General features: G+C 30.6%; 1 protein-coding gene across 1 annotated transcript in view; it reads right to left on the reverse strand.

Annotated features, from left to right (window-relative positions):
• The window catches only part of LOC129986553 (clustered mitochondria protein homolog), a 43,774-nt gene extending 42,794 nt beyond the window's left edge, over window positions 1-980 (reverse strand). The window contains exon 1 of the mRNA XM_056095380.1: window positions 769-980. The gene's annotated coding sequence lies outside the window, so the exon portion shown is untranslated. The remainder of the gene's footprint in view (window positions 1-768) is intronic.
• Window positions 981-13,569: the final 12,589 nt, after the last annotated feature.

The raw sequence follows: 13,569 nt of genomic DNA on the forward strand, positions 1-13,569 counted from the left end.
CCAGAATAATTTCTTTAACAATTGAAATTTTTAAATATTTAAGCTGTAAAAAAGATATCAATAATTATATTAATTAAAAATTATCAGAAGCATAATATCAATTTTCTAAGCAAAAAATTAAAAATTAATTTTTCTTTAAATATTTATTCATTCAACTTCTGGGAAGTAATAAAACTTTTGGCAAGAAATCACTATTTAGTTATAAAACTTCCTCATTAAGCTTTCATGCAAAAGAATGATTTACTTTAAATCAAACACAAAATCAATTACAAAAGGGCACAAGTCATTGGATACGATTGTATCATCCTAACAAGATAAACTAATGAGACATAAGAAGCATTTAACAGACACTTAAAAAATTAAAATATTCAATTAGAACCTTATCAATTTGGAAAACAGATAATTGCAGCAAATCAAATAATTAAAATTCAAAAAATGTAAACTTTTGAAAACATAGATTTTTAAATTGAAAGTATTAGAAAAGATAATCAATGATTATTAGTATTTCAAAAAACTTGGCAATTTTAAGATTTGTTAAAAAATTTTATAGAATTTATGCAAGAAAATTGAAATATTCATAACGCAAGAACATCATTAAAATACACCGCAAATGTATATAAATAAATATGAATTATTTAATTGCCATTAAAAGAGTCGTTTACTTTTTCAAAAAAAAAATCTATCAGAGTTGTTGTCTCATAGGCATAAAACAGGAACATAATCATAATTAATATATATATTTATACTATTAGGTTATGTAATACCTACTTCGCTCAAGGGCGTAGGGTAAATTAATTTACTGATATTTCCTTGAAACAGAAAAAAGATCAATTACTTTGAAAATAAAATGCTACTTATAATCACAAACAAAATTATTCTCGTTTTTTGGTAGAAAAGTTATTCTATGAAAAATTATCCCACTGCAACAAACTCAGCTGAGTTTGTAAACCACATGAACTTTTCCTACGACCTTCCTTTTCGTGAAGTCACAGCCAGATGCGTGCGCTTGCAAACCACGTGCGTCTTCGAACCGGCAATTGCTAACTACGTCATGTTGTTTAGAAAACCGCACCTCCAAAATAAAGCCCGAAGATTGGATAAACACATGAATTGCTATTACAAAGGTCAAATTGGACATTAAATTTAAAATACGAGAAAAAATTAAATTATATAAATTTCGTTACAATAAGCAGACAATTTTGTATTTATTTACTTTTTTTCCCTAAAAGCACTGAATATTTTTCAAAACGGATTGGACAAAAATATGAAGTCAGCAAATTTTTAGATATTCTTGTGTGTTGTTGTTGTTGTATAATGAAATAAATTTGTTATTTTTTATATATTATGCCCTTTTATACAATTCTGAGAGAAGGAATTAATCTAAGTTGTCTTTCTAAAAAGATATTTTTCTTTCAATGAAAAATCAAAACGTCACTTTGCACAATAAACGAATGTTTTTTTCTTTTTTGGGGGGGAGAGGGGGCTTTTGAAACTTTGATTTACACCTGGAATAAGGAAATGATAATATAGTCATAATATCCTTGGTATCATTTTACATTACTTAATTATACAAATGCAGTCATTTGAAAATAATACCAATTTTAATTCTAAATTCAAACAAATAAGTAATTATGTTAATTTCAAACTCCTTGATAGCATTAAATTACATGTAAGTTACAGATATTGTTATATTATTATTGGAACTGATATCTTTTAGGAAACCTATCCGATAGAAGAAAGGGTAATCTATCCATTACGCCTGACGTGCATCTTGAATGGTAGTTTCCGGAAACTTGAATCTGAGCCCGACTATTCGGATCTGTGAAATGAACGAGGAATGCAAGCTTGATTCAATTCGTTCATTTTTCGGATAGAAGTATAGCTTTGAAAGAGTAAACTTTTTTTATTTGAACCAGAATGAAACGGAATAAATATTAGTGCTAGCAAAATAATATTATTAGCGAATAATACTATTAGCAAAATAATACTTAACAATATTAACACGATAGTGTCAGGGATTCCAAAATATTGGACAATACCATGCAGATATAGTGAAGTATATTTTACTAAAGGGATTGTTTTCACTCTATTAGCACAAGGAAAGTAGCTTATATTCTGAATATTGTGGAATATGCTGCTTTTCACAACATTTGACACAAATTATAGTGATCTTGGCGTCGGTGAACGGTTAGACATACTTTTTGACAATCCTGTAAATAGAAATCTCTCTCCTATCTTTACCCCACTTACTTTCCCTCATTACGTTTTATATCGAACATCATGTATTGTGATGATGAACTAAATGTGATTTCAATTTATTTCAAAATTGTGTGCAATTGTGTGTGTGTGTGTGTGTGTGTGTGTGTGTGTGTGTGTGTGTGTGTGTGTTGTGTGTTGTGTGTGTGTGTGTGTGTGTGTGTGTGTGTGTGTGTGTGTGTGTGTGTGTGTGTGTGTGTGTGTGTGTGTGTGTGTGTGTGTGTGTGTGTGTGTGTGTGTGTGTGATATCAGCATACCTTTACCAGCAGGCATTTTTTTAATATCCTGAGCTTCAAGAATTGCTGCAAACGTTTGATAGCAATCATTCAAAGAAAAGATCTCAAACGCAACAAAAATAGCAAGATATATAATTAATTTTATTTATGTTTTCATTTATCTTTAACTACTTGTTACTTAAAAAATTGTTGTATTAATTATTTTTTCTTCATTTCCATTTAAAAATAGGAAATGAGATATCAGATTCCGACAGTTGTGTTTTTACATTATTGGTAATAAAAAAAAAAATCCACAGAATGCTCTTTTTAATGACGGAGGTGGAATAGGGAAAAATCTTTTCTCTTTCTATGAATAAAATTAAATAGAAAATTTGGGGAATTAGTAACAGATATTTCTTGCGTCAAATTTCTAACTGATGTTCCTTTCAATCAGTGTTATTTTTATGCAAATAAAAAATATGAATGTCATGCATTTGAAAAATAAATGACAAGCATTTGACATTCTTCAGAGGTGAAATATAGTGCATATACGGCATTCGTTTGAAAATTTTTGTAAAAATTACAAATAATCCTGCTTATATTTCTTTTTACCAAGCATCAAAGGCGAATCGAGATGATCATGCACTCTTAGTAGAACAGCAAACTTGCAACTTCCACCCCGCATTAAAAGCAACATATTTTTTTACTCAGTTCTATTATTTTTTTAGGGGAAATTACCATTCTGAATTTTTTACTTCACAAATATAACAAATTTTATGATTTTGTAAGAAGACTTAATAAAAATGATGTGTCTTTGAAAAATAAAACTTTAAATAGCTGTTTTGATGAAAAATACTGTTCACAAAAAATTAAATTTACAAATGCAGCAAACAAAATACAAATCTTAAATATTTTCTAAAAGATTAATGGTGAAATTCTCTCTTTCTCTCTCTCTCTTTTTTTTTAATGATAGCGACTGAACATTGATATTTGTGTGATATATAATCAAAACCACCTCTTCTGCTATCAAATCAATTTTAGCTGTAGTAGTATCGGTTTTATCCGAAAAATTGAAAGGAGAATTAATAAGCCAAGTTTCCCATTTATTTGCTTACAAAATGATACATGTTCAGTTGAACTAAAGGACGTTAAATACATTTGAAATGATCAATATTAATATATGATGAGCATACATAATAAATAGCTACATATGAATGTTTCGAAATTTTATTTATTATAAACACAGTAAATAAAAACCAGAACATTAATGTAATCAATTTCTGATCTAAAATTTGGTTTTGTAGATTACAAACTACAATATAATAATATTATTAGAAGATTAATACGTGGAAACTAATTTATTATTAAATATTAAATAATATTTCGTATCCTATTTTGAAATTGATGTTATTTTAAGAATTTTAACACACTAAAAGTAAAATTGTGCCAAAGCGGGAAATTTCTGGTGAATGAAAGAGAAAATTGCAGCCATACAACACTTTTTTTATTATTTTTAGTTTCGATTAACAACAAATGCAATGTAAAAAAATAATGCTATGCATTAACGGGCTGAAACTCATTTTCCATCAGTAAATTTTCTTTATAAACCACTTTATTACCAATGGTAATTTCTGTTTTTATTTATAATATGTTACTAACTAGACGCCTTTGAAAATTAGCTTGTTCTTTCCGTATATTGGCTCTCTGGCTGCTAAAAAATAAATAAATAATGCATTTTATCTTTGGTGTAAATTGGTGTAATTTGGTTTAAAATATATATTTAATAAAAATTGAAAATTATGCAAAATCGATTTATTTCTTTCCTTTGCTTGCTTTGAAATAAAACATTTTAATATTAAATATTTTGTATAAAATTTCTGTATGTGACCAAATTAAAAAGCAAACAATAACAGATGAGAAAATTGCTACACACCATATTACATATTGCATGAAAGTATAATATGACGCTTTTAAAAACTAAACGAAATGAGCTTAAACAAGAAATAAAATTCCAAGAAAAAAAAATGAAAAATAGTAAAAAGCATCATTTAAGAGAGTAAGCTGCCAAAGTATTTCAAATAATACATTATGTGAAGAGCAAAACTTTTTTCCCTTAGCTTAGACATCTAAAATTAAAGAAAGACAAATTCTCATGGATGCAAAATTAAAATAAAACTAAAAACCTGTAATCAGAGACAAAAAAAATGTAAATGTCCGCCATTCCATTATAGAAAGTATCAATTTGAAATCGAGAAAATATTTCATGATACAAAATTTGTCAAAGAAAATAAAAAAATCACTTCCTTTAGTGAGCTTGAAATGAAAAACGCATTTTAAAATCTACTTTAGATCTAATGTATATAAATGTATTTAAAAAACAAAATTTGCAAATTATATTTAAATAATGGAAAGAGAGAATCTGAATTAATGATTTGACGAAATAAGGAAATTTGCTTTATTTTCATCCCAACAATGAGGCTTATTGTTATCAATCATAAAAAAATATTTTAAAGCATTTATTAAAATTAGGGGAGAAAATGTTAGACAGTTAAATTGATATTGTTACGAAATTTCCGGGGTTCGTTTGGATAGTGGAAGTTATATGGTGTGGAGAACACTCAATCAGCAGGCGGCAGTAGAAAATAAAACATCGACGTTTATTTACACGAAGACACACAGGACAGCACAAAGACGACAACTATATACAGCACAGAAGACGATTATCTTCAGCCGAGACGTGCAACATACAACAGTATACACAGCAGCTCTACTCCGTCGCTGCTCCGCTAGTCCCTGGAAGACGAGTTCTTCACCATCCCTTCCGACTACTCTTCGACTCCACTGGTCCACGACTCAATTCATCGTCGGTTCACAACTACGACGACTCCACTGGTCCACGACCACTCTTCTCTGTCGCTTCCGACTACTCAATTCACCACTGGTTCACCACTCGACTCACCATCCACTCCCCGGCAGCTGCAGCTCCTTTTATAGGTCTTAGAAGGCGGGGCTAGAAGCCTCTCAACCAATCAGGAACGTAAGAGGTGAATCTCCGTTCCTACTGGACGGAACGGGAAAATTCTCGATGTTTCGGTTTTATTTTTTTTGTCGCCAAAGTCTCCAAATTCGTCGCCAAGTCGCCAAATGATCGCCAAGTTTGTCGCCAAGCTCCAGGACCCTCCGACGCGACACCGGACTCCGCCCAATACCGATGACTGTAAAACATTCTTTCCGATGGTGGAACCAACTATGCTGGGAAGCAGCATCACAGATTCGTAACAATATCATTAAAAATATTATGTTTTGGGTTTTAAAAAGTAGTAAAATATTTTTGAGACAGTATTTTTGGAAGACATCACAGAAAGACGCAACATATTGAATCAATTTTAATTAACTGAAATTCTATTTAACTTTTGAAAGTTGACAATAATTTCCTTCTTATTTCCATGAAAAAATGTGCTAAATTTCAAAAAGATTGGACAAAAACTATAAATCTGTATAAAACACAAATTTATTAATGTTAACAAAAATTTTATGCTGAATCAATTACAAGCATAATAAATGAAGTTATTACTTTGAAGTAACTTGAAGTTGTATTTTTTATGCAATAAATTCTAACCCAACATACTAGAGTTATTTGAATATTGATTTCTAAATACATAGCAATGTTTAGGTTGGTGATGTTCTGTCAGTGTTCTATAGGACATATCATTGAATCTCTCGAACATACTAAGAAGAATGAGAATGCGCACATTGAATTGTTTTTTTTTTTGTTTGTTTGTTTTTTCATTTTAAATAACTAAAAATTAGACAAGAATTTGGTGTTTTCCAGCGATAAATTCCGAAAATATTATTGCATAAAAATAATTTTTAGGCCAACCGCAATTTCAGAAAATTATTTCAAATTATATCATTTGTTTTGATATGTTTATCTCAAGCTTCACACACACACACACAAAAAGAAGTTTTTGTTTCAAAAAAGCTATTTTGTTGCAATGAAAGAGAAAAATTTATTGTTTCATAAAAACTTTAAATATAATATTTCTCTTATGTTAAAAAATTCGATACAAACATTTTTTTTCATCACAATGATATGAAATTTTCTTAATTATAATAAAATGTATTGTTGTTTAACTAGTTTATTTTGTTCGGGTTTTTTCTTAGTTTTTTGTATATTTTTATCAATATTTCTTCCTTATTTTAAATAAATTAATTTTTTTAGATACTTTAACAATATTGCTCTGAAATACTTAATTTTTATCTATACCTAAAAATTATCTCTCCACTTAGTGCAAAATAACATCTTCTAAGGAATGTGCCTGGTACTTTTATCTACTTTAAGTAGAATAAATATTCATTTATAATATTTAATATTTAATGGGAATTATACAGGAACGAAATAAAACTTTATTGAATCTCTTAATTTTTAGAGTTATTCTACTTAGCACATTTTTGTAATTGAACATAAAAACCAAAATAATTAATTTCACTGTTGTTGCGTCACGACTAAACTCGGTGAGACGTAAGTTTCTATCTTCGGGAGTGGCAACAGAAGTTAGAGAGATTTTGAAAACATGGCGAAAGAGAAAATCGTTTAATGTTTATGCTGTCCTGTTTTTTTTTTTTTTGTTTTTTGTTTTTTTTTTTAATATATGTTATTCATGTTTCCTTTAGCGTTGTCGTCAATAAACAAAACTGCCTACATTTATTTTCTTAATCAATCCTAGCAGGAATGACATTTCTGGTGCCCCCGGGTGGGCAGGTTTTGTTTTGAAGTTTGATAACGGTAAGAAAATTGAATTTGCATTTTGAAATTATTGATAGAGTTACATCTTGAACTTAGACATTTAGCATTGAATGCACGAATTAATTTAATAAGATAGTAAAGATAGAAATTATTAAACGAAATAAAACAGCACAGCGTGCTTCATTTACGAAAGTATATACTAAGTTAGGGAATATATTGATTAATGAAAATTCTAACGCAGAAGAAATTGAAATGTTTTTACATTTACATTTTGCTTAAGCAAAAAATGGACTCATTAGAGTTAACACATAATCCTTGTTTGGATACTTTCACAAATGAAACTGAATTTAATATTGCAGACGAATATAGAGATAGGCTTTGAGAATGGAGTTCAAGTCTAAACGAGTATTAGAGAATATTAAGAGCAAACAAAATAATAATAAAAGTACTTATTCTGGCGATAATTCTCATTTGACTGTGTGCGAGAATCCATATAAAACGATTTTCCCGCGACTTCCTAAATTTGAGCTGCATAAATTTAGCGGTGAATTAAGAGATGGGTTAACCTCTGGAATCAGTTTAAAAATATACACGAAAACAAAAATTTAACTGATTGTGGTAAAATTCATTACTTAATTCAGTCGACAAAAATAAAGCCAGAAGCTAGAGAACTTATTGAATCTTTTCCTATTACAAATGAAAACTACGCTTTGGTGATAGAAAGCTTAACTGAAAGATACGGACAAAAAGATCTATTGATTGATTTTTATGTACGAGAATTGTTAAAATTGGTTTTAAATAACGCTACTAAAAAGAAATAAGATTCTTTAAGTGGTTTGTATAGTAAACTTTGTACTCAACTTCGGGCTCTAAGTAGATTAGGTGTAGCTACGGACCAGTGCGGTATAATATTATATCTGTTAGTCGAAAGTTCGTTACCGGTCCATATATTGCGAACATTTAAAAGGCAAAGAAAAAGTATTAAATCTGAACAGCGTATATCAAAACTTGATGCTATAGTTTCGTTTCTGAAGAGCGGTGCAACCAGAAGAAAAAATAAAATTAAGTAGATTGGAAATATTTCCATATGAGCGCGAATGCAAGCACTTAGCAGAGGGCCAATGCTCGCTCCTATCTGCTGCTGAATTATTCATTCAAGAATCAAACGGAACATGTGAGTTTTGTTTAAAGGATCATGCAACTCGCTTTTGTAAAAAGGCGTTTTTCATCCCATTAGAAGAAAAGATCGCAATAATAAAAAGGAGAGGATTATGCCGGGTCTGCTTGACTAGGGGTCATCTTGCTTCTAGATGTCGATCTCAAATAGCGTGTTCTAAAAGACATTTAAAGTTCATGTGCCCATATATTGGATGTAATAAGTCTGATTCCCCCAAACAAAATGTAAATGAAAAAAATATTGATGAAAAAACAGTTGATTCTTTACATTCCCGAGCAACGAATGATGTTATATTACAAACACGTTGTAAATGTACATGGCATCAAGAAAGAGCGTAAAGCTTGAGCTATTATCGATACGGGATCGCAAAAATCATATATTTTGAGATCTACTGCTGAAGATTTGGGTTTTAATTTGCAGAGGAAGAAGAATTTTGCCATTCCTTATTTGACGGAAAGGAAACAAGGATTTATAAACACAAATGTATAAAATTTACTTGAGTAGTCTTGATGGTTAGAATTAGATGCTATAGATCATGATGTCATTTGTAATAACATTTCTAGTGTAAAAACTAGTTCTTGGATACATGAATTGAAAACTAAAAAGATATTCTTAACCGATATTCAAGAAAACGCATGTGCCATTGAGGTACTTTTGGGTGCAGACGTTGCAGGTAAATTAATGACTGGTCGACGAGAAGACTTAGAGACAGGCTTAGTAGCATTAGAAACCAAGTTAGGCTAGACTTTGATGGGTAAAGTACCCCGATATAACGACAAAAAAGATGCAAGTATGAATATTGTAACCATGTTATCTCAAGCAGTTATTCCTGTTTTTTCGCTGTGGGATATGGAACAAAAGGCTCTGATGGAAAAGGTATATGATAAAAGGCTTACTGAAGCTTTGAAAGATGTCAATGAAGAACGACAGATAACTAATCAATGGAAACGAAAAGCTCAAAAGTGTGGTACTGAACTTCAACATCTTCGATTAATGCTAGAAAAACAAATGGCTCGAAATGGAGATCTAGAAAAGAAATAAAGACATTTTGATGCTGAACTGAGTGCTGCTCAAGAAGAAATTAAAAAAAGAGAAAACTCTTCGTGAAAAACTCCAGCGAGAAAACGAACAGGCAATGTCTGAAAAATATTCTTTAGAACAAAATTTGCAGTCTGCGAAACTGGATGCTGATATGTTGCATGAGAAAATTGCTCAACTTACTAGGGAATTGGATGAACTGACATTAGTAAAGGTGAAGAAAGGGTAACTCAGTTGGAGAAAGCCAAACAAGACTTGGAGTGTAAATACCGAGACCAAGAACTGGAAGAGTTAGCTGCAAATGTTCAAATGCTAAAACTAATACCTTTTCTTAGTAGAAATGACTTCATCCAAGCTATATGTAGGTTTATTGCTAGGAGAGGACGAATTTGTGTGATATACTCAGACAATGATACTAATTTTACAAGGCTAAACAAAGCTTTGAAACTATTAGATTGGACTACAATTGAAAGTGAATTTAGAGTCAGCAAAGTTCGTTGAAAGTTCAATCCACCCTCCTCTCCATGGTGGGGAGGTTTCTGGGAACGCTTAATTGGAATTTTGAAAGATCCTTTAAGCAAAAATCTTGGGCGTTGCTGTTTGTCTTACGAGGAATTGCAGACTCTCGTCTGTGAGTGCGAATCTATCATGAAGAGCAGACCATTAACTTATATATCCGAGGAACAAGAGCTGAAAACATTTACGCCCTCAATGTTTCTTTAGGATATTCCTTTAAATGATGTTCCCGATTTGGAACAAATTGAAAAGACTAATATTGTTTCGAGATGGAAACATATTTAGAAGGTTCGTGAAAATCTAAAACAAAGGTTTAAAAGGGAATATCTAGGTTTCCTTCATTCTTCAATTACCAAAAGAGAAGATAAGATAAATGTAGGTGACATAGTATTAATTGGTGCTGATGATAAAAAAAAAGACTGAATTGGCTGCTAGGGAGAGTACTAGAACTTTTTCCAGGAAAAGATGGAATCATCAGACTTGTAAGACTGCGAACTGAAAAGGAAAACATACTAAGATCAATCCAACGACTGTACCTTTTGGAATTGACACCAAATTACGAGCAAGTCGTATCAGAAACTCAGAAGGTTCCGGAAGTGATAACTGAATATCCTGAGTTTAATACCGACTCTAATGAAACAGTTCCCGTGACGCAATCAGGACGAGAAAAAAACTCAGTTAAAAGACTGGATTTACAGACTTCTAAACAAACTTTTGAACTTTCTATATTTGGACTCTAAAATATTGTTTTAAATTTGCATTCCAATATTTTGAAATATTTGTATTGTTATTTGCACTTCTTTGTTATTTCAAATTGTATGTATATATTATTTTTATGTTTACTGTTTTTGAGTTTGTATCCCTAAACTCAAGGTGGGGAGAATGTTGCGTCACGACCAAACTCCGTGAGACGTAAGTTTCTCTGTTCGGGAGTGAAAACAGACGTTATATAGATTTTGAAAACATGGCGAAAGAGAAAATCGTTTAATGTTTGTGCTGTGCATGTTTACTTCAGCGTTGTAATCAATTAACAAAACTGCCTACATTTATTTTCTAAGTCAATCCTAGCAGGAACGACAACTGTATTCAAAACATGTTGTAAGAAAATTTAACTCAAACACATACAATTTTTATTCATTATTCTTCTCTTATTGGACAATTGACTCCTTTCATGATTTTTGCAGCTTTCACTTACCAAGAATTAAAGAAGTTTGTTTAAAAATCAGTTGGCAATAAAATTAATACAATTAATAAAATAGGAAAATTCTTGCGACTAAAAGCAAAAATAAAGTCGCACGTCTGAATCTGCAACAAAAGTAATGTCAAAGTCCGAACAATGAGGTTGAGCTACTTTTACCCTTTGTACTTGGCAAAAATATCTGAATAAGTACCTTGAAACATGCGACACAAAAAAATGGTGTAAATATCTCCCTACCCCTATTAGTTCAAAATTTCATACAATATCTCGACGTTGTTGTCCGACGTTCTGAATGCCGGTTAACATCGTGTAGATATTGTAAGAATGTTGCTTGAAATTTTGTACTAATAGGGATTTCTTTTCCCTCTCTGGTGGGCATAGTAACCCTTATTATAAAGCCCTTACTACAAAGAGGCATGCCATCTTTTCCTCCTCACCGGAATTCTGCCAACTGTAAAAATTTCAAAGTTTATTGCAGCTCAGGTGAGATTGTGTTTCTAACAATATTATCTTATATTAAGGGACATATATTTGTCATCCGGCAAGTTGATCGGTTTTAACTCCCATAATGTTTAATCCTACACAAATAGCTTATTCCTAATATATATTTTTTAGTTATACAACAAATGTTCCAATTTAAATCTTCAACTTTATTTTCATAAATTATCATCTTTATGTAACTTCCTTTTATCTGCGCTCTTGGCTAGAGTCAATCTCACCACTTCCTTAATATGACACTGTTAATGTTTAAATAATACAAACTAAAATCAAATTTGTTTCAAAGATAAAAATATGTAGAAATTAAAACACAAGAAATATATTTATCTATACTTATATATAAAGCTCAATGTGTGTGTTGGCGCTCTACAGAAAAGACCATTTGACCTACAGCTACCAAATTTAGTACATGTATAACTTGTAGGTCCTTTTTTTGAATTTTTAATTAGAATTTTAATTATTAATTAAAAACTAACTTTCCCGCCGAAAAATCTTTTCATTTTCCCCACCGCCAAATGAGTAAGGGTTCCGTTTTTCTTCCCAACAGTAATGAGGCTAGGCTTAAGATTTTTCGGCTGATTATTTCAAACGATTCTGTTTATTTTCTTAATGTTTGATGCATTTAAAATTAAACATTGTTAATGAATCGATCTTTCAGATTCATTCTGAAGTACTTTTGAATTAAAATAAAACAGAATAAAGGAAATTAAAAATTTCTAATCTGCATAGCATCACCCCAACTGGCGTAGAAAAAGTCACGCATTTGCGTTACCGTAACTGGCGTTGAAAATTCACGCATGCGCATTGTGTTCTGACTCTTGACATGACAACCATTATTAACGGATGATTTAAATTATTTTTAGATTAGTTGCATGCTTTTGTAATTAAAGTGTATTTATGTTAGTTATATATTTTTTGTATATGCTTATAGTTTTAAGTCCATCGTTTTTTAAGTAGTTTTTTTAACCTGTTTTCGACCGATTATTTTAAACGATTCATTTCATTTTCTTAGTGTTTGATGCCTTTAAAATTAAACATTGTTAATTAATCGATCTGGTCATGATGAATCTGAGAAAATTTTGTTGACAAATTTTTGAAATATTACATAAATTAAGAAAGATATTCTTTAGTGCCCATAAAGTATAAACGCTCAGTGACTCTATTATCAGTAATCATAGTATTAAAAAATGCTTTGTTTCAGTAAAAAATATTATTATATTAATTGCAGATTAATCATTTACACTTTAATTTAAAGCATAATTTCTACGAGGGGTAACAGAAAATTAGAGAGATACATATCAGGCTATGACTGAAGGCCCTTATAATATTATGAGTGAATTATATGACTATCAAAATTTGAAGTTTTAAAATATTTTGCCGAAGAATCTATTAAAGTTGGAATTGCGTAAAATATTTAATGGTACGACCGGAGTTTAACCTCCTGCTTGGAGCAATTTTTAAAAATCGCCAACAACGACCTTGCGAAATGTTCAAAAGCAAAGGAGCAGATGTTCAATTATAGTGCATAATAAAGATTGCCAGCTTTGGAGCGTTATCGCAACTTGGCGAAGAAGGGGGTTAAACTCCGGTTCAACCTATTTAATTATTAAAATTTAAACGAACATTAAGATTGGCGAACCGGCTGGTCGCTAAAGGCGGCTAGTATTATTATAAGACAAGAACCGATAAACATTAAGGAGTTAAACTTGGGACATCTCTTTTTTTTTAAACATTTTACTTTAATTCTGATTCAGCAAATTTGTAAAAAGTGTTTTCTTTAAAATTATGACCTTTTTACAAAATAAGTATTTTAGAATTAAAAAAAAATTTCATTCAAATATTTTTTATTTTTATTGAATTAATATTTTTTAAATTGCCGAATCAAAATTAAAGCTCATAAGCTTGTGCCCAATTTTTTGAAAAT

Source organism: Argiope bruennichi, chromosome 1, assembly GCF_947563725.1.
Source record: "Argiope bruennichi chromosome 1, qqArgBrue1.1, whole genome shotgun sequence".
Classification (NCBI taxonomy): domain Eukaryota; kingdom Metazoa; phylum Arthropoda; class Arachnida; order Araneae; family Araneidae; genus Argiope; species Argiope bruennichi.